A 22094-nucleotide genomic window follows, 5' to 3' on the forward strand; every position below is an offset into this window, starting at 1 on the left:
AAAATCAGACACAGTTTACACCTAAAGCTTGTAACGTCAGCAAATTATGTGGAAGGGGATGAGAATCATCTGATATCCCAAACACAGTACAAAGATTTTCACTTTAGAGGAACTGGGAGAGGGACACAGCTTCATAAACTGGGAGAGGGACACAGCTTCATAAACAGCTGTACGTTCCATAGTAGATTGGTTGGTAATAGGGGTGCCAGCAATAGCCCTGGCTAGTGCGTTATATTAAGGGGTTATTATTATTAATGTATATCACAGTAGCGGCTGGATCTCCTAACTGAGACTGGAGCTAGGGTTGCCAACCTCCTAATCGCACAAAACCAAAAACCCTAGCCCCGCCCCTTCCCTGAGGCCCCACCCCCTGCTCACTACATTCCCCCACCCTCTGCAGCTTGCTCTCCCTCACTCACTTTCACTGGGCTGGGGCAGGGGTTTGGGGTGCAGGAGGAGGTGAGGGCTCTGGGGTGGGGCCGGGGATGAGGGGTTTGGGGTTCAGGGTTCAGGAGGGGGCTCCAGGCTGAAGAGTGGGACCGAGGGATTCAGAATGTGGGAGGGGGCTAGGGCCTGAGGCGGGGGTTAGGGTGTGGGAGGGGGTATGGGCTCTGGGGTGGGGCCAGGGAGGAGGGGTTCAGGGTGTGGGACAAGGGAAGGAGGTTGGGGTGCAGGGGGGATGAGGGCTCTGGGATGGGGCTGAGGATGAGGGGCTTGGGGTACAGGAGGGGGCTCTAGGCTGGAGACGAGGGATTTGGAGCGCGGGAGGGGGCTGTGAGTTGAGTCAGGGGGTTAGAGTGCAGAGGAGATGAGGGCTCTGGGATGGGGCTGGGGATGAGGGGTTTGGGGTGCAGAAGGGGGCTCCAGGTTTGGGGGGCTCAGGGCTAGGGCAGGAGTTTGGGGGGTGGTGGGCGAGGGCTCTGGAGAGCTGACCAGAGCCACCAAGGTCCCTTTTTGACCAGGTGTTCCAGTTGAAAACCGGACACTTAGTCACCCTAATTGGCACCCCATTGTGCTAGGTGCTGTACAAACAGATTGTAAACTCATCAGGGCAGGAACTGTCTAAACAGACAAGATAGACACAGGTAGGAGGAAAAGAGAGACACAGAGAAAAGTGACTTGCCCAAAGTAGTACAAGAAGACATTGTCAAAGCTGGTTACAGAACTGAGAGCTCCTGGCTCCCAAACCAATATCCTTCATTATCCATGCTGCCTCTTAATGGAGACTTCCCGCATTGAGTTCTCCTTCACTTCTGTGATTTTCTCTTGTTTTTGAAAATGAATTTGCAAGCATTAGAGCACAGAAAAATAGCGTCATTGCAGGAGAACATCTGTGTTAAAACCCTAATCCCACAGTCAGAGCCCCAGAGCCACTCAAGACAATCTGCCACCCTCGGCAAAACTTAAGTGGGTAGGAGGGGCATGGCTCTCCCGACAGGTCTGTCTGCAGGCTCAGGGCTCAGCCTAGCTTCCATCAAATTCAATGGGAGTTCATGTGGGACAGGCACTGGATGGATTCTACAGCTCATATTTATTAAGCAGGTGGTCAAACTAGATGATCATAATGATCCCTTCTGGCTTCAAAACCTACAAGTCTATGAGCAGCATGTTAGCATCACAGCAAGAAGGAACTACCTCTTGTGAACCCTGGAAAGAGATAAAGGAAGGAAGAAAATGAGATATCTCTTATTTCAATTTGACCCTAGAATGAGTGAGAAGAAGCCATCCTCTGCTCCTCAAGCTTCCCCAGTCAGAGAAGGAACAGCACTGTGGTCCAGAGCCCTTTACCCATATCAGTGGCATTCAATGAGAGTTAATAATTGTTCCTTTTTTCTTTTACTTAAGAGTTCAGTTGTCATTCCGGATGTCTGACTAACTGCAACACATCACTTACACCAAAACGTCTGGCACGAAAAAGATTCTCTCTCTCCATTTGAAGCTGAACTCCTGAAAAATGGCCCTTTCCCCCTCCCTCTTTATTACTGCTTCTATTTTTTGTGTGTAATCCACAGGAACCAACTCTAGTAAAGTTCCCTGAAGCAGAAACACACAGAGCCAGCAACGAAGCACAGAAGCGTTTGTAATTCAGCATCAACTAAAATAGCAGTGTAAATCGATCAATGGGGCAAAGGACGTCACTGCTCACTGGTTTGACAGGATTGATTACCTGAATAGTAAAGAAGATTAATTTACGAAGGGCACAGCCAGAGCAGTAATTGTTGGGTGCAGAGGGGGAAAGGCATACTTCTTTCTGTTTGAGAGAGGAATCATTCACAGCCCCAGAGGCAGCTGTGTAAGAATAGATGGACTTTGAACCCAAACAGCTACGTCATGGGGTATTTAGATCTGCTCTGCATTGCACCGGAGAATAATGCTGCTGTCAAGTGGTGCTCAGTTCGCCAGCAAACTGAAAGCCTATAGCAGCATGAAATGCATAGGGAGACTCGCAGAACAATTCTGTATGTAGACACTGCAGCGTGTGTATGCAGTGTCGTGGTAACCGTGTCAGTCCAAGGACGTGAGAAAGACAAGGTGGGTGAGGTACTAAGAAAAGGAGCTCTGAGTGGCTTGAATGCTTGTCTCTCTCACTAAGTTCTTACCTCACCCACCTTGCAGCACATGTAGACGTGCAGAGAGCTAGCTTTCATCTAGGTAGCTCAGATAACAATAGCTGTGATTGGGTGGCAGCTTGGCCAGTACAAGATGCTAGGTATGATGTACTCTAGCCGCTAGCTCGCCTATGCTGCCACAGCTTCACAGCTATTGTTATTCCAGCTGGCTAGATCAAAGCCAGCTTGGACATGTCTACACATGCTGCAGTCACATCTCTGATTGCAGTGCAGACGTACGCACCAGGATTGATAGTGTTAACCGCTCATTTTAAAACCTTCTTCTTGTGAATGCTTGCCAAGCATTACAGGCCGCTGGCTAACCAGAGTTAAAGCAGGGGTTACAGTCAAGGCAGTGCAGAGGGGAGCATAGCTAAGATCAAAGAAAAAGCTTCCTCTCCTCTCGCTTGCCTTGGGGGGTAGTGTTCCCACACAGCTTCCCCGCTCTTTGGTTCATGCGGTGAGACAGCAGCCTGCTGTTTTAAGCTACTTTAATAGCTGGGCTAAGGGTCTTTGCTGTTTAACTTAGGATCATTCCCCTAGCTCCTGAGAGGGCTCGAACCCCTTCATCCTAAAGGCTGGTGTGAGGATGGCAGCAACAGGTGACAGTGGGCAGGACAGGGACATGACACCTACCAAGTGGGTAGCAGAGGGTGGGGGCAGTAGTCAAGAGAATGGGACATTCAAAAGGGTGCTTCATAAAGGCTGTGTGTGGAGGCCACATTGGCCTGTCCTGGAAAGTTCCCTCTCAAGGGAGATGAGGTTTTACCTGGAAGAAGCAGACACACCAGCTGCAAACGTCAGGGCCGAGATCCAAATTAATAAAAAGTGGCTTGGGCCAACCTGAGACTCCTTGGGCCCGGTTTTCAGAGGTGCTGAGCACCCACAGCTCCCAGTGACTTCACCCAGCATGAATGGATGTTCAGCCCTTCTGAAAATCAGGCCCAAGGTGTCTCCAGAAGTGGGCACCTAAAATAAGTGGGCACCTCTGAAAATTCAGGCCTTCCATGTCTGTAATCAGAGGTGCAGCAGGCTGGGAAGCTCCTTCTTGTGGGTTATTGCTCCACTACCTATAGGACATACACAAGCGGGGGCGGGAGGAGGCGGCAAGAGACAAAGAAAAAGGCAGGCAGGGAATGCAAAATAGCAGCCAAATGCCACCAAAGTGCAGGACTATCATCTAAATTGCTACCATCTGTGAAAGGGGCAGGAGAAGAGTGAAGATCCTAGGAGAGAGATTGTGTGTTAGCATTTTAATTTGTTTGCAAGTTTAATATTCAGCCAATTTGTACAGTAACAATCCCATGTAGAATGTGTGTAGCTGCAGCCGGTTTTTACTGGAGGGCTGTGTTTGGGAGGCACGGGCAATGTTGGAGGGAGCCTCTGAGAGGCCCTGAAGTCCAATGAATAAGGCCCTGGACTGGGACTCAGGAGACCTAGGTTCTGTTCTTGTCTTTGCCACTGACTGACCCCTCCATGGCAGCTTACAGGCACCTCGCCCCTATTAGCTCCCTTAAGCATGCCAGACAGTCTCTGTTGTGGCTCACAGCAGCCCTTTCCCAGGGCTGGTTTAACATCAAATAAAGTTCACACAGACTCCAGAGTCCTTAATCACAAAATAATCGAAACAATCCTCACTGAGTTCCTGACAAAATCCAAACTCATAATACACCAAACTCATAATACACCAATAGCCACACCCAGAACTCTTTCTCAGTCCACTACACCTGAAGCCACCGGTTGCCAGCCCTTTCTGGCTGGAGCTCAGCCCTCTGACCCTGATTTCTCTTTCTCTCTCCCTCTCTCTCCTGCAGCCTTTTATATTAGAGTACCTGATTCCCCACAGGTGAGGCTCATCTCAGAATCAGGACTGGCTCAGCTCCAGGCTCTCCAGTCCACTGGCCAGCCACCATGTTACTGTCACTTTAGAAAAGTCACTTCACCACCCTGTGCCTCAGTTTCTCCTCCCACTGTTTGTCTGCCCAGTCTATTTAGACTAGTTTGCTTCAGGTAAGGACTGTCTCTTACAGTTATAAGTCCCTAGCACAAAGTGATGGACAGTGCCTATCCCAATGGGGTTCAATCTTCTTTGGGGTCTCCAGGTGCTATTGTAATACAAATCAAAATCCTGAGTGAGAATTAGGGAACCTCAGTGGAATAGGATAGAGCGACCTTTTGAGTGCTATCCAAACCAAACTGCTCTTGCCCATCACTGCTTCCAACCACTGAGAAAATGCAGTGGAAAGCCATGCAGGAAGTAGTAGTTTTGAAGCTGTGAGGTGTTTTTCCTTTAATCATAAAACGCTTTAGAAAGGGAACATAGGCCCCGCTTGTTACAGCTTTTAGGCAATGACATATGGACTGGCCTTCTGAGGGTGAGGGGACCTCCAAACTCCTTAAGGAGGAAGCCTGAACTAAAGCACTGAACGCGGTTTTGTTTGGATTTTATGCCTCAGAGATAACCTGACTCTCCATTAAGCTGATACATGGCTGAATGCTTATGATAACAATTTGTCACAAGAGTAATAAAGTAGAGTGCATATTTAATAACTTTTTGCTGAATTCAGGGACTTAGGAACCCTCTAGGCAACACACTGAAGTATTAAAAGGATGGCAAATCTACAATGAAGAGAACAGAACAGCACGTTTGAGGGGTCAGGAAGCAGCACGAGTCACTATTGTGGGAGCCTTGGGAAAGTAGCAAGGGAGAGGACTGGACAAAGCGCCACCCCGATGGATGTGTTGCCACTCTCACTCATGCTCCCCAGGCTGCAGGGCTCACTTCTAAGCTGATGCATTAATTCAAGCAAGGCCCGGGAGGGTGCAGTTACCATTGGGCCAAGCTGCAGGGAACTAGAAGTTGGCTATACTGGGTTCTATTCTACCACATGGGGAAAACACTCACCTTCCCCGCATCCCGGCTGCCCCTCCTGCCAGAGAGCACTAATACTTACCTACCCACAGGGCAGGTAGTTTGTTAATATTTATTAAGCATTTGCAGACCCTTGGATGCACGGGGTGACAATGTTTTTAATGATGTAAATGTTTCAATTTATTAGACCTTAAGGATCAGAAACTGGGCACTTGCACACTCACCTGAGATCACTTATAAACAGCAGTATGTTAGCTGTATTCAATACAAGATGCAGAAGCAGCTCTGAATCTGTAAATAGTTACACGTTCGATTAGGCAAATGGTCACTTGGTGCGTTGGAGGCAAGGAACTCTACATCCTTTCCTTGTGAAACAAAAGGGGAGGGGAGGAGGGAACCTGCCTTACTGGAGTGAGGAGAGGAGAGTGAGCTTGTTCAGCAAAGCTGCTCCATGAAGGAACTGCATGTATTTCTCCCATAGCAGCAGCATGCATGGGATAGGGGCATTCTGGGGCCTGGGCATGACCTCACACTGCCCATTCACTCTTGGCCTCCTGAGGAGAGCACTTGGGTTATAGCCTTCACTATTTCTGGGCAAGTGGACTACTTAGGACAGGAGGGGATGGAAGGCTCCCAGCACCCTCCCCCTCAGTTCATCTGGCTAATGCACAGTAGAATTTTCCCCTGATTAACTGGGGCTGAGCTGTTGCTTTGTCCACAGTTGCTCTGCCCCAGAAGCAGAACAGAAACCACATTGTGGCTCAGAGTCGCAAACAATGCAGCCTGTGATCCTGGGCAAGGGGGAAGTAATCTACACCTGCCCAATACCTGGCACAGACTGCATCTCCTGTCATGCCAGCTCAGCTGTGTTGAGAAGGGTGAAGCCTTGCTCTGCCTGCCCATTCCCCACAGGAGCGGGGCTTGCAGACTCATGGAGGCTGCTTTTTGTCCTCTGCTCCTTCCCACAATAGGGCTGACTCATGCAGGGGAGAAACGGGACTTCTTACAACCCCTTACTCCTTTATGGAGGAGTGTAGCCAGGAAAATATGGCCCTTGGCTGGGGCCAGGTCCCCTGTATTTGCAATGGTCTGATTCCATGTGTGATTAGCCCTAGAACATAAATTACTATAAAACATGTATATAGAGCCATAAATGGACACAGCACAACTCAGAACATAGGCCAACACTGATAGCATTCATTAGCCAAGACAGCACGCAGAAGTAGGGTTTGATCCAAAGCCCATTTAAGTCAATGGGAGTCATGTCACTGCAATCAATGAGCTTTAGACCAGGTCCATGATACATCAATTCAGTGGCCCCCAAGGATTCTGGACTATACCTCTTTCAGCTAGGTCATGTTACCAGATCAGTTGAAGGTTCCTTTAAAACTACAGAAATACAGCTAAAGTCACTATAGTATGAAAAGTTGAGCACACCCCTACTTGGTCAGTTAGTTCATGGATTGACTTTAAATATGTATTTTATACCAGGTGGAACCAAAATTATGTAGGACAGTGGGATGCATACACTGTCTCCAATCAAGTATACAATATACGCATGGTTTTCAACCAGGGGTCCGGGGCCCCTGGGGGGCCGTGAGCAGGTTTCAGGGGCTCTGCCAAGCAGGGCTGGCATTAGACTTGGGGCTGAAGCTTGGGGTCCTGAGCCCCACTGCCACCACTGAAGCCTGAGCAACTTAGCTTAGCAGGGGCCCCTGTGGCATGGGGCCCCAGGCAACTGGCCTGCTTGCTACCCCCTAATACCGGGCCTGGCTTTTATATGCAGAAAAGCAGCTGTTGCGGCACAGGTGGGCCATGGAGTTTTTAATAGCATGTTTGGGGGGGGGCTCAGAAAGAAAAAGGTTGAGACCCCCTGCAATATACTACGCTACCCAATATTAATTCTAATGTTACCCTGTTCTGAAAAAGCACGTGAGGTCAGCCATTAAACTGTTACTCTTCATTTTTGCAAACCATTCACACACAAAAACCTTACAAGGCAGCATTTCAGCAAGCCTCAATAATTACAGCACTGTGCCTTCTTTATCTTTGTGTGTGGCATGGAGCCAGCAAGCTGGGTTCTAGCCCCCATTCTGCTATAGACTCACCACATGACCTTTGGCCAGCCACTTAATCCCTTTGTATCTCAAGTCCCCATTTTACACATGGGGATGATAATCGTTCTTTTCTCCTGCCCTTTGCCTGTTTTGCCTACTTGGGGCAGAAACACTCTTTCACCGCATTGTCAACTCTCAACAATTTTTTCATGAGTCTAGCAATGTTTGATGAGTCTCAAAGCCTCAGGCTCCTGGAGTCATAAGACTCTCACTTTCTACGAAAAATATGAAGTTTCTACCCCTCATGGATGAAAAGCTGGAAAATGTGCTCTAAGTGTAACCTTAAGTGCTCGAAAGCCTTAAGTGCTAAAAAAAGAAAAAGAACCCAACTATTTTTAATCATGTAATTTTCAAGCCAATTTTATGATTTGACTCATGATTTTTGAACACTTGATGGTTAGTAATTCTGCTTCTAATGTGTTCGTACAGCACCTACCCCAAGAGAGCCCTTTTCTCAGTAGGGGGCCTCTAGAATACGGATAATAAAGTCATGTTTATAAAGGGCTTTGAGATTCTCAGATGGAAAACACTATAGAAATGCAAAGAATCATTATTATTTACCCCAATCCTTTTATAACAAAATACACACACACCCCACCCCCATAATAAGTTGTTTCCCCCATCACAATCCTGTCACATACAGCAGTGGAATAAGAAACTCAAAAGGAGATTTTGGGCTTGTGACACTGCCTTTGAAATAATTTTTATCCTATTCCTTTAAACTAAGATGGTGCAATATCTGGTGAGCAATGCAAGACCTTGACGTGTAACCAGAAACTTCCATGTATGGTTGCAGAGTTCTTCAGAGTCAGTAATTTTATAAATTCACTCATTTTCTTTCTTATGTTATTTCTTCCTGATTTGCTTTTTCTACTGATCTGAAGTGTTTAAACTGGGTAAGAAATGTTCCCTTCCATTACGGGATTTGACAACAGTGCACTCATGTCTCTTTGCAACAGAAAACACACCAAAAAAACGGAGATTAAAAGCACACACCCACCAAAATGGTGGATTAGGAAAAGAAACAGATGGACTGACCTAGTGTTATTATCACAGGCCAGGGATCCTGCACCACGGTGAGTGAGAAGCTTCACCAAGCCTCCCACCTACCCTCTTTTCAAAGCTGTGTGTTGCTTCCACCATGGCATGGCAGCATGAGAGATGTGCTCTAGATGCAAAGCAGAATGCTCCTTTTGTCAACTCATGTGTCAAGAATCGGGAAAGCTTTTCCTGACTACAGTTTCCCGCCACTGAAGCTCTTGGTACAGACCAAAAAGATTTGGATGTGCCTGGATGCCTCCTCTAGAGAATGGTCTGGTCTGCACTTGAAAGCTGTACGGTGTAACTGTGAGTAGGCTGATTTTCTACCAATATACTTATACCAGTAAAAACCCCAGTGTGGACCCTGTTATAGCAGTATAAAGATGCCTTACACCGGTATAGCTTATTCCCCTTCCCTATGGGAATAGATATACTAGTATATGCACCCAGCATTTTGTTTCATGAGAAATATCAAATTCTTTTGGTTTTGTTGTTTTGGAACAAAAACAAATCCTAAAAAGCAGAATGCCCTCTGAAATTCTCTCCTAGCTCTACATAGGAAGTGGCAGACTGGATCAGACCTGTAGTCCGTCTGGTCCAGCATCCTGTCTCTCTGACAGTAGCCATCACTTGATGCCTCAGAGGAAGAAAGCAGAAACCCTGTAGCAGGGACTTATAGAATAACCTGTTCAAAGGGAAGTTTTCTTCTAACCCTTATTTGTTGTAAATTGGCTCATGCCCTGAAGCATAACAATTATATAAGCACCTAGCAGAGCAATTGCTCCTCTGGAATATAAAGGCAATTGTGCCATTTAACTGAGTAGACACCGCGCTGCAATTGTGAATTACAGTGTACTATTTTGCTCTAACTACACAGCAGTGCCTGTTAACTTGCACATCTCTCCTCACCCTGGGCACAGTTATACAGACTTGGATTCTGAGCAACAGTCAGCTGAGTATTTGGGCAGCAGTTAGTCATCCAGAGAAGCATTTCAAGGTGGCTTTTCTTTTTAGGCATGGGCAGTATGAATCAGTTTCCTGAATAGTTGATAAACAGCTCTCCATGCTCCCACTCCGGTTAACCCCACTGCTTCAACCAAGAAATGCACTCCCAGGGGAGAATAAAAAGCCAGTGTTATTTGTGCTAGAACTGAAGAAGCAGCAGAGAAAAGTTAGTTGGTATTGTAATAGAAACTAAAATCAGGCCACCGCTGTCTTTTCCACTTGTGGAAGATGGAAAGAAACCATTCCCTCTAGGTAGGAATGCAATGAATACAAAATGGATCACTTGCAAAACCACTTCATTTAAGACTTGGATCTATTTCAGAAAGAAACAATTTGCTGCCTTCAGATGCCAGGTGCATCATGCTCGTTACATGCTGTGGCCTTTTTAGAGCAGAAAGTCTGATTGGCCTGGGCTGCTATTTGGATTACATATCTTTGAAGGAGCAATGGAAGAACTTTAAACACCATGTATTAACACTAAGAACCCCTTTATTCACACCCTACACACCACTGTAATAATTTTTGTATAAAATATGCCCTGTCAGTTATCATTTGAAAATGAATAACTTACTGATCATTAATATTCTTGCATGATGTATGTACACAGTGGGTACTAAGAGTTATGGATATATGTTAGAATTGTGACAAAAGTGTGTTTAAACCAGGCATGTCAGAGGAGTTGGTTAACAGGTCTGCCTTAGACAAAGGAATGTGTATTTGATTCTCTGTCCAGCCTGATCTTCAGGCAAAGACAATGAAGGTTTAATATTTACGTATTAGGTAAACAAAGCTAATAAGCTAACAAGTAGGGAGATGGAAAAACAACATGGAGGTTCCTTCACCACCAGATTCTTTCCGCCTGCCTCACAGTTTGAATAAACTTTACTTTAAAGGGGTAAACCTCAAAATAATCCATTTCAAAGGTTTCTGGTCTATAAAGATGGGGGGGAAGGACGCAAACCTCAAGTGATAAGCAATTGACTCAACTGATGGTATACGATACTACTGTATTATAAAAGGGTACAAGACTGAGGTCTTTTCTGGAAGCTAATGACATACTGGTGATTAATATCATTGTGGAATGTACCTATGAAATCTATATGGAAATATGGATATTTAATGATATTATGTTTTAAAGTCTGTAGCAAAACAGGGAGAAACAGGTTCCCTCCCTGACAGAAGAGAAGGCAGCTATTTACCTGTCTCCTATGTAAATTAAGTGTTGTGGAATCAAAATAATGGAAGCCCCATTTATATACAGGGGAATGGGAAGCCCAGAAGAAGGGAAGAACAGCATGAGGTCATCCTGCCTCTTGAAACAAAGTCATTGAACTTTGGAAGATATGAGCTAAGACAGAAGCCATCTTTGGCAATCATCACTAGACAGACAAGCAAAAAGAGCTTTTGCGAGCTGAGAAAGATGGGAACTTCAACCATGGTGGGTCATGGGAGTGGGGGTGAAATCTCTAGAAACTGAATATAGGTGAGAAACCATCTTGAAGAAAGCCTGTACCTTGCTAGGTTAAGTTTTAGACTTTTATATGCACGTTTTCACTTTCATTTGTTTGAAACCCCTTTTAACTTTATTCCTTTTACTTGGCATCACTTAACCTCTGTTCTGTTTAATACATTTATTTTATTTTTACTATAAACCAACTCAGTGCTGTGTTTAAATGGAAGGATGTTAAGCTGATAAGCTGTGATGTGCTTTGTGTCTTTAAAAGAAAGAACAAACCTAATTATTTCTCTGAACTGTCTAGGAGAGAGCTGGACATTCCAGATCACATGGCTTTGGGAAAGTTTGGGAATGAGAGTGTGTTGGGGTCACCTTGCTGGTTGTAACCAAGGCTGGGGCTGTAGACAGGGTGGTGGTATCCGAACTGCTGAGCAAGTGCTGTCTCGCACACAGACACTTCAGGGTGTGATCTGTGTACTTGTTAGCTGGTTGTGAGCATCCCAGGCTGGGAGCTACAACAGAAAAGCATTGTAAGGCACCCAAGGTTGCAGGGCAAGTGGAGACACCATCCCCTGAAATCCATAACAACATACAATTAACAACATTTGGTGATTTTCAACAACAGAGCTGTAAGCTTTAAGTAAAGAAGCACAACAGAAGCAAGTAGCAGTAAAAATTAACTGCTAGGCATCAGATTTACATTTTACATCCAGCACTGTGAAACTAGCTCTAGGGAGAGTATTATCCTCTTGTTTCTTTGCTGAACGGAAGCAGATTTTGGGGCCTTACACGTCAGTTTCCCATTTGGAGCACAAATCAGTGACATGGAGCCAGGGACTTCTTAACTGTGATTGGTTTATCTACAAATGTACACAAGTCCAAACTCTTTGCACAGTGGTTGTACCAAAAGGCACGCAGGCAGCTCCCTCTCGCAGAACCCACAAGCTAAAGAACGAGTGCTCTGTCCCCTGGAGCAGCTGTTTTGGGCCCCTGTCTCTCTCTCCAGGACTCACGCAAAGCTCAAACAGACCCAATTACTTCAACTCACCTTTTGTGCCCTTAACCCCCACTCTATGCACCAGGGGAAACCCCTGATCTCAGGCTCCCCTCAGACTTCATGGTCTGGAAAGGTAGCCTTTATTAACGCTCCTTCTGTGCAGCTGCCCTGCAACCTAAGGAAACTCAGAACAGTCTAATGGCTCAGACAAAGTGGTTTAACCTACACATCTCTGAGACTTATAACCCCTAACTCTTTCTATGGGGACCTTCATCCTGGGTGCTTATAAATCCATGACCTCTAACATGCAAGCCTTTGGCACCTATTGCTATAGCAGTGTACACACATACAGAACTCTGTCTGTACTTTGACTCACCAGATCTAGTCCTGTTGTTGTCCATCTCCATAATAACCCCTCCCCAGGGTAGGTCTTCACTGCAGAGCTAGCTCCAGTTATCTGCACTCAAGTTATTCCTCTCAAGTGAGCCTAGCTGGAGTGAGAATGGCCAGACTGCAAGGCAATTATAAGTCTATGGAACTACTTACAGTGCTTAAAGTTAAGCATATGCATAAGCCTTTGCAGGATCAGGGCCAGAGATTGCAATTGGAGTGGTCTTTACGTGTGTGTGTTTGGGCTGGTGCTATCGGGCAATCAATCAGTATTATCAATTATATTTTAATTCATGTGAATTTTACATTATTGTTTGGGCTCTCAGAGCTCTGGCTGGATATTCTAACTGTGAGAAACTAACATTCATCCAGCCTTTTTAAACCAGCAAGACTGGATAACTTTTATCCAAGAAGATTCAATTAACTGGTCAAGGAGCTATCTGAACCATTAATGTTGATTTTTAACAAGTCTTGGAAGACACTAGGAAGTTCCAGAAGACTGGAACAATATTTTAAAAGGGTAATTGGGCTGGCCTAGGAACTGTAGACTGCCTAGCATAAAATCAATCCTGGGAAAAATATGGAAATGGAGATAAGGAGCATAATCAGTAAATAATTCAAGGATGGTAGCATAATTAATGCCAGACAGCAGAGTTTTATGGAAAATAAGTCTTTCAAGAAAATTGGATATTGCTTTTTGATGATATCACAAGTTTGGTTGATAAAGGTAATTGTGTTGATATAATGATGTACTTTAACTTCTGTAAGACATTTGATGTAGTCCTGGAAGATATTTTGATAAAAAATAAGTATTTTACAAAATCAATGTGGCCCATGTTAAATGGATTAAAAACCGGTTAACTGATAGATCTCTAAGTAATTGTAAATAGAGAAACAGTCTCCTGAGGGCATGTTTCTAGTGGTCCAATGCTATTTAGGATCTTTATCAGTGATCAGGAAGAAAATATAAAATTAAAACTGGTAAAATTTGCAGATGACAAAATACTTGGTGGAGTAGTAAATAATGATGGGGACATGTCAGTTATACAAACTGATCTGGAAGGCTTGGTAATGTGAGCAACCCATGTTTTAATACAGTGAAATGCAATGTGGTATCTACAACAAAGAATGTAAGACACACTTACAAGATGGGAGCACTTATCCTGGAGTACAGCAACACTGAAAAGGACGTTGGAGTAACAGTAGAGAAACATCTGGGCATGTGCTGACAGGGTGATGCTGTCGCTAACATGGCAAACACAATCCTTGGATGCATAAGCAGGGGTATATAAAGTAGAAGTAAGAAGATGGTATTACCTTTGTATACAGCATTAGTGAGATCGGTAATGGATACTGCATCCAGTTCTGTGATCCATTTTCTGATGCTGCAAAATTCTAAAGCATTCAGAAAAGAGCTACAAAAATGATTGAATGTCTGGACAACATGCCTTATAGTGATGAGTTTAACAAGCTAAATCTATTTAATTTATCCAAGGGAAAGTTCAGTGGCAAATCTGGCGATTCAATTATGGTCTAAAAATACTTTCACAGGGAGGAGATTTCTGATAGCAAACAATTCTCTTTAATCTAGCAGAAAAAGGCATAATCAGATCCAATGGCTGGAAGTTGAATCTAGACAAATTCAGACTAGAAATAAGGCACACATTTTTAACACAGAGTACTTACCCATTGGAACAACTTACATAGGGCCACAGTGGATTCTTCTTCACTTGGAGTCTTTAAATCAAGACTGGATGTCTTTGTAAAAGATGTGTGCTGTCACTCAAACAGAAGTTATAGGCTTGATGCAGTAACTTCTGGTGAAATTCTATCGCTTGTGACATGGAGGAGACTAGACTAGATGGTCATAATGGTCCATTCTGGCCTTAAAAATCTATGAATAAATAGGGCTCCATTTATCCATAACAGGATCAAAATGGAGAGACCTACAGCTATGTGTAAATACAATTGTTATCCACCCTTTCCCAACCACCCCCTATTCAGTGGTTGATCTCTGTATGTTGTGGTGCCCTTGTACAGTTGTGAAGGTAGAAGTTACTTTGACATTTTCTAATTCAAATTAATTTAATAAGGGGGAAATAAAGGATGGTATCACAGAATAAATCTACATTAATATCACCCACAGCAGAGGATTCCGAACAGCATTCTGGCTCGGATGGTATCTGATAAAGATTGTCCCAAGCTGCACATTACAGGTCTCCTTAAATGGAGTTTCATAGTGAACACAATAATTTATGTTCTGTAGAACTCAACCTTGTTTTCATGCATCCTGTCACCACAAAGCTGTAAATTACAAGTTTTTGAGCACCAGCCTTGGGAACAAATTGCACTGCATATCATGTCCTTGTTGATCCCCTTCAGCACTGACATCGCATTATTTCAAACAAACAAACAAACAAACAATTGGCTTGTTCTTCCCACAAATGTAATAGCGGAAGCTCCTGGAAGTGGCATGTTTATCAAATAAGGGAATTGGATGATGATTTGTGTAGAAAGCCCTTGTGATCGGAGTATCATAACACCAAACATTAGTAATCAACCGCACATACTGCCAAAATGTGTGGACCCAAACTCAGCTGGTGGACCCTGTGTGCAGCTCTGCTTCAAAGTAGACCGCCACAGATTTACACCAGCAGAGGATCTGGCCCTCATTCAACTACTGGAGAGGACTTTTTTTTTCAGAAAGTCTACATGCTGATCAACATCTTTGAGGATTCATGTACGTCAAGAAAAAGTTGTATCACAGTACCCACTCTGTGGGCTGTGTTGCATTAGCCTGTCATGGAGAGACTGCAGTGGGATGCAAAACAGCACAATGCCAGTCATTTGTATGTGGTATTGTCAAGGTTCCTCCCCCACTCTGAACTCTAGGGTACAGATGTGGGGACCTGCATGAAAAACCTCCTAAGCTTATCTTTACCAGCTTAGGTCAAAACTTCCCCAAGGTACAAAATATTCCACCCGTTGTCCTTGGATTGGCCGCTACCACCACCAAACTAAAAATGGTTACTGGGGAAGAGCTGTTTGGACACGTCTTTCCCCCCAAAATACTTCCCAAAACCTTGCACCCCACTTCCTGGACAAGGTTTGGTAAAAAGCCTCACCAATTTGCCTAAGTGACTACAGACCCAGACCCTTGGATCTTAAGAACAATGAAAAAGCATTCAGGTTTCTTACAAGAAGACTTTTAATAAAAATAGAAGTAAATAGAAATAAAGAAATCCCCCCTGTAAAATCAGGATGGTAGATATTTTACAGGGTAATTAGATACAAACATAGAGAACCCCTCTAGGCAAAATCTTAAGTTACAAAAAAGATACACAGACAGAAATAGTTATTCTATTCAGCACAGTTCTTTTCTCAGCCATTTAAAGAAATCATAATCTAACACGTACCTAGCTAGATTACTTACTAAAAGTTCTAAGACTCCATTCCTGGTCTATCCCCAGCCAAGACAGAATATAGACAGACACTCAGACCCTTTGTTTCTCTCCCTCCTCCCAGCTTTTGAAAGTATCTTGTCTCCTCATTGGTCATTTTGGTCAGGTGCCAGCGAGGTTACCTTTAGTTCTTAACCCTTTACAGGTGAGAGGAGCTTTCCCCTGGCCAGGAGGGATTTCAAAGGGGTTTACCCTTCCCTTTATATTTATGACAGGTATATAGTGGCCTTGGTCTAAAAGCACCACTTTTGAAGCTACACCTAATCTCAAGTAGGCACATGATCAGCTTAGTGTGAGAATCACAAAACCCTCATCTAGTAGTAAAGAAGCCATTGTCCAACACAAAGAATAGAAATCAAAGGTCAAAATGTAAATGAAGCCCATTTGATTAAGGACATTGTATTTGCCCAGAAAATGGAAATACCTGCCTATGAGCAAGCCATCAGTATTCACAATTATGTGATCACAGATTGCATTTATCTAATAGTAATGCACATTAGAGTGTGTAAACTTAACTTTATCTCAGGCTACTAAGAAACAGCAGAGATTTCATAATTGCCAGTCATTTCCCATAGGGATCATCGCTGTGCCTGCTGAAAATGCTGCTCTACTTCGCTCAGTGACCTCCAACTACTTATTAAAGACTAGATCGTGACTATATGCTTTGCTGTGAGCAAAGGGTAACACACTGTTAAGCTGCCCCTAGAATAGTCCAGGTGAGAGATTATAACTCAAACACTGTGACTCCCATTCTTCTGATACTTACAGGAGGGAGCATATTGGACTGGGTCTATAGCGAGCACAACATGTTACCAGGCATGTTGAAGGGGCAGCTCATGGGAGATGGGAATGCTCAGAACCTTACAGCAACAGGCCCTGACTGAAAGAGCTGTCTGCCTATTCCCCTCCACCCAGCCCTCCAACAGTCCAGAGGTCAAAGGAAAACAAAGTTTTCCCACATGATTTATCCACTAGATACATGCCATAGAGGTGAGTGGGGAAGGGACAGGGTGCGACACTGCTAGTCTGTTAGACACAAATCTACACCGCTTCATTATATAGCTGGCAGAGTCTACATATTCAAATGAAGCACAGGACTGAAAGCAAAAAATATTCCTTTCACTTCATCAGTAGGTCCATTGGGGTCAGATTATTGTTTACTGGTAAGGTACAGGATGGTGTGTAGGACCTTCACACCTAATTATACATAAATGAACTACAGTCTCCTGTAGCATGTCTACTATGCTTCCCAAACTACCGCTATTACTTAAACAAAAATCTATGCACTCCTTAGCATAGAGATTCTACATGTGGTCTGATTCCAAAAGGGAAGTAAGATTAGACAAGCCTCCAGGGTGATGAGACAAGGTGGGGAAGGGAATGTCAAAACACTAGTTTTAATTCAAGTTTGGAATTTGATAAAACAGATGTGAATAATATGAAATAAAGACTGGCACTTCAAAAGAATATACTGCATTACCAGTATCAATGGAGGTTTGTGGCATGGGATCTTTTTTAGGAGAAAATTACTTGCAAAGACAAATGATCTAAAAAATTTAGAATTCATATAAAAATTCTTCTGTGTCCATATAAAAAGCATCAACTAGATTAAGTTTAAAACAGCTTCAGGGAAAAATAAAACCAATTTTCAATAAATAAAGATTCCAAATTCTTCTTTCTGAACAGCAAATCAAATATTTACAATCCCATAAATCCCATTTCCAACTTGCTATTTTCATAAATTCATCAAGTCTTTCTTAGATGAGAATGTATTTTCTTTAAGCATATTATTTCTTCATAGCGGATTACAAGATATACATATATAAATTAAAATTCTTGCTAACTTTTATGGCCCACACCTGTTCATATATATAACATTATGGGAAGCCATGAGATGACACAATTAAAGTTAGTACTATAATTTCGATATATCTTCAATAAATGCTTATTGTCAGATGTGGTGCATTTCTTTTTTGAAGCTGAGTCTAACATCAATAAGCACAGTTCTGACTGAATCTTGACTGAAATCACTTCCTAGATGAAGCTGTAACCTACAGATTACACTCACATAAGCAAACAAAACACTGCAATGTGCACAAGGCAATGTTAATAAATAAGAACCCATAAAGAGAGAACACAATTTCCTAACATCAGCACCATCCAAAACTGCGGTATATTAAATTAAAACATAGAAGTTTTCCATGGGCTTCTGCACGGATGGATTATGAAATGGGGAAACTCAGAAGACTCTCTGTTGGTGCAAGTCAAACTCACCTGAAGGATTTTTAGCATAAATTATAGGTTTTCAGACTCATAGTAGTTCACAGTCCTACATTTCTTAGGGCCCTAAACAGTACATTTTTAGGTGTGTAAGGAAATATATTTTGATTGCAGATGTCATGCTTTAATCCACTGTGGCCTTGAGGCAATTGCTAGCACCTATTGTGAGCAAGATGTTGGGGAAAGGTTCCTCAAAAACACAGTGTCTATAGCACAGAGTTGCAGTCACTCAGTTAACCTGAAAAAGCATGCAGGATAATTCACTAGCTTTAAATTACATTCACTTAGAACAATTACAGTAATATTGGGATCTCAAAGCACTAAACATTATTATTGTTTCCCTCATTTTACAGATGGGGAAACTGAGGCAGAAATCATTCACAAGCACCATTACAACAAGTCAAGGCAGAAATAGAGCCCAAGTCTCCTGACACTGGTCTAGATCAAGCTGCAAAACTAAACACTTCACTTATAAGAGATCTGGAATCCTAAGAAGTTGGGCCCATGGCCAATTCATGCTGCCAGTAACATTAATATTCCATTTTGTGGTGTTTCTGTTCTCCCAGCGTTTCCCAGCCTATTCCTATAATGAATAAAACCATACGTGCAGCATATGGAATTAAGCAAAAATCCTTCTGAACTTGCTGCCAGCTTCCTAGCTTTAGAATAATTAATTCAGAAAGTAGGCTTTCCTTGCATTGATTTGATTAAGTGCAGTGGCCACTTATAAACAGCTTGCTAGGTTCACTTTGATTTAGCTAGGCTGATTATATATTTAAATATATAATGACCCTTTTGATTTTTCTCCAGATTTTTACCAATTAACAACAAACTTGGATTTAACATAGGAATTTAGCTTCTCCCCACCCCCACCTTATTCAAGGTTGTTTTAATTAACCTTTAGACTTCAAAGCAAATATTACACACACTTACATAATTCACGCTCATTGTAGTTTGGATTAATCTTTTCTACATAAAACTTCACAAGAAGAAGAGGATCACTAGAAGTGCAATAGTGTTTTGAACACCACTTCGTACTAAAGCAACTCAAAGGGTGAAAACCTGGCCCCACTGAATCAAGGACAAAATTCCCATTGACTTTAGTGGGGCCAGGATTATACCCTAAATTTTTATTCCTCTTCACAAAGAGCCTGCTTCCAAACCCAGTGTAGTTAGGAGCAAAGTTTCCTTACACCAAAGTTCATTGCAGATATGTTCCACTGCACATGTATGTACATATGCACCCATCTTCAATATGTTACAAAGGCTGATTCCTGTCCAAATGGCATTGCTCCTTTTAAAAGATACAGCACTTTCAGCATTGCTTACTATAAAAACAAAACCCCGAGTAGAGTTAGCAGCCATTATTATCCAGCAGCAAAATATATATTTCTAATTTAGTGACCAGACAGTGCTAACTTGAGACTTAATGGCCCCTGAAAGGAAAGGAATCATAGAATATCAGAGTTGGAAGGGACCTCAAGAGATCATCTAGTCCAACCCCCTGCTCAAAGCAGGACCAATCCCCAATTTTTTTTTTTTGGCCCAGATCCCTAAATGGCCCCCTCAAGGATTGAACTCGCAACCCTGGGTTTAGCAGATCAATGCTCAAACCACTGAGCTATCCCTCCCCAGTTTCAAGAAATGTTATAAAGTTGTCACTGCCACAGGCTGGATTCAGTTAAAATGTCCTTGAAATTAGAAAAGTGACTCAAAGAATGACACTCTGGGGTTCCATGCTTTTCATTATCTGACACGCTGATCAGATTTTATCTATTATTAAGCAAAATGATGTTTTTACCTCCACCTGCCAACCCAGCAAACTCAACCTGGGATCTGACAGCCAGGTAGGGTCGCCAGGCATCTGGTTTTCAACCGGTACGCCCAGTCAAAAAGGGAACCTGGTGGCTCCGGTCAGCACAGGTCACCAGGCTGTTAAAAATTCAGTTGACCACAGCGGCCAGCTCCACCTGGCTCCTCTGTAAGCAGCCAGCATATCCCTCTGGACTCTTTGACATCACCGTACACTCAGCTGCTAGTTGCCACCTAGCAAGAGAATCCATCAACCCTGGATACTGACAGGTTCCAAGAGGTCTTCTGTTCCAGTTACAATGAAAGAGAGATGGACATTACAAAATAGCAATAGCACAGTAAATGGTGACTCTGCTTGTGAGGAAATAATCTAGACTGTACACAAAAATGTACACAAAATGTTCAGCAATGCTAGAATTCTCTGATCAGGAGGGGCTTGGGAAGGAGATTTATGGTAATCAAGTTACCTTTCCACTCTCGAAGGTGCTTCATCTCAGCACCATTACCAAATATCTGAGCACCTCAAGGTCTGATGTATTTATCCTCACAAAACCCCTGAGAGCCAGGGCAGTGCTATTATCTCCATGTTGCAAATGAGAAACTGAGGCTGAGAAAGACGACAGGTTAAATTTCCAAGAGCCTAAGTGACTTAGGAACCTAACTCCCATTTTCAAACGTGGCTTAGGCACCAAAGCCAATGGGCATTAACTCCTACATCACTGAGCCACTTCTGAAAATGTTACCCTAAGCAACTTTCCAAACATCACACAGGAAGCCTGTGGCAGAGTAGAGATTCAAACCCACGCCCCTCAAATGCCAGGCTTGTGCCCCATCCACTAGACTATCCTTCCTCTCAATGTAACAGTGATCCCCTCAGGTCAGGTTCCTTAAAAGAGACTTCAGTTTTCTATGCATTTACATAGGGTATGTCCCTCTGTGAGTTCCCATAATGTCCATCAAAGGTGAACACTACAGGGAAAATACACATTTTTCCTCCCCCAAAATATCAATAAAATTATAGCCCTAATTTAAAGTGGAGAACTTTATAATATCTGGTTTTACATTTTTATTTTTGGCTAACATTGTAATAGTAATGGCAAATAATAATAATCCTCTGACATTAAGTGACTCTCTCCATTTTCCCTCTGCTAGATTTGTTTTTGGATAGGAAAGTCTTTGAAATACCTCTGACTGTGAAGTGTAAAGAGCTTAAGCTACAAGTGTTTTGCCTAAGCGATTGCTTATCTATGTGCAAGATGCTAAGATCTTGTATCTGGGCTCACTATGTTCCTTTAATCTCTCACACAAACACACACACACACACACACAATTGTTATGATCTGGATGTGAGATTTTAGGTAACATCTTAACTGAATAGAGTTTCCTTTCCTTGGAAAACCAATGGACTCTCAGAAAATTACATTGTTAAAACAATCCCTAGAGAACTTTAAGTTAATATAAGAATGGCCATACTGGGTCAGACCAAAGGTCCATCTAGTCCAGTATCCGGTCTTCCGACAGTGGCCAGTGTCAGTTGCCCTAAAGGGAATGAACAGAACAGATAATCATCAAGTGAACTTGTCTGACTTCCCAGAGAGGGAGAGGGCATGGAAATCAGACAGCAGTATCTACTAAAATGATGGAATGAGGTCACAGGGAAGATCTAAGCAAGTTGTGCCACATGAACATAAAACCCACTGTCATCCTATACAAGACTGGCTCAGGTATCAATATCCCTTATTTAAAGGCAGAGCCACAGGCACCATGAACAACCCAACCCCACCCGACCTCATAGCCCTAGGACACTAGAGTATATGAAGACTGGCCAGGGAAAGAAATCAAGGCTAATACAGAACATCAGCATCTGCCCAGTCATGCTGACTGTTAAAGAAAATCTGTAATGCTCAACCCCAGGCTTCTGCCAAGCAGGGTTTACGGTTGCTGCTCGGACACTGCACTTCAGCTGGGCCTACTCAGAATTCATAAAAAGTGCTGTCTGCCAAGGTCAATTATCTCTGCATCTGACACAGAAACACAAACCTCATTCAGTAAAC

Source organism: Lepidochelys kempii, chromosome 10, assembly GCF_965140285.1.
Source record: "Lepidochelys kempii isolate rLepKem1 chromosome 10, rLepKem1.hap1, whole genome shotgun sequence".
Lineage (NCBI taxonomy): Eukaryota > Metazoa > Chordata > Testudines > Cheloniidae > Lepidochelys > Lepidochelys kempii.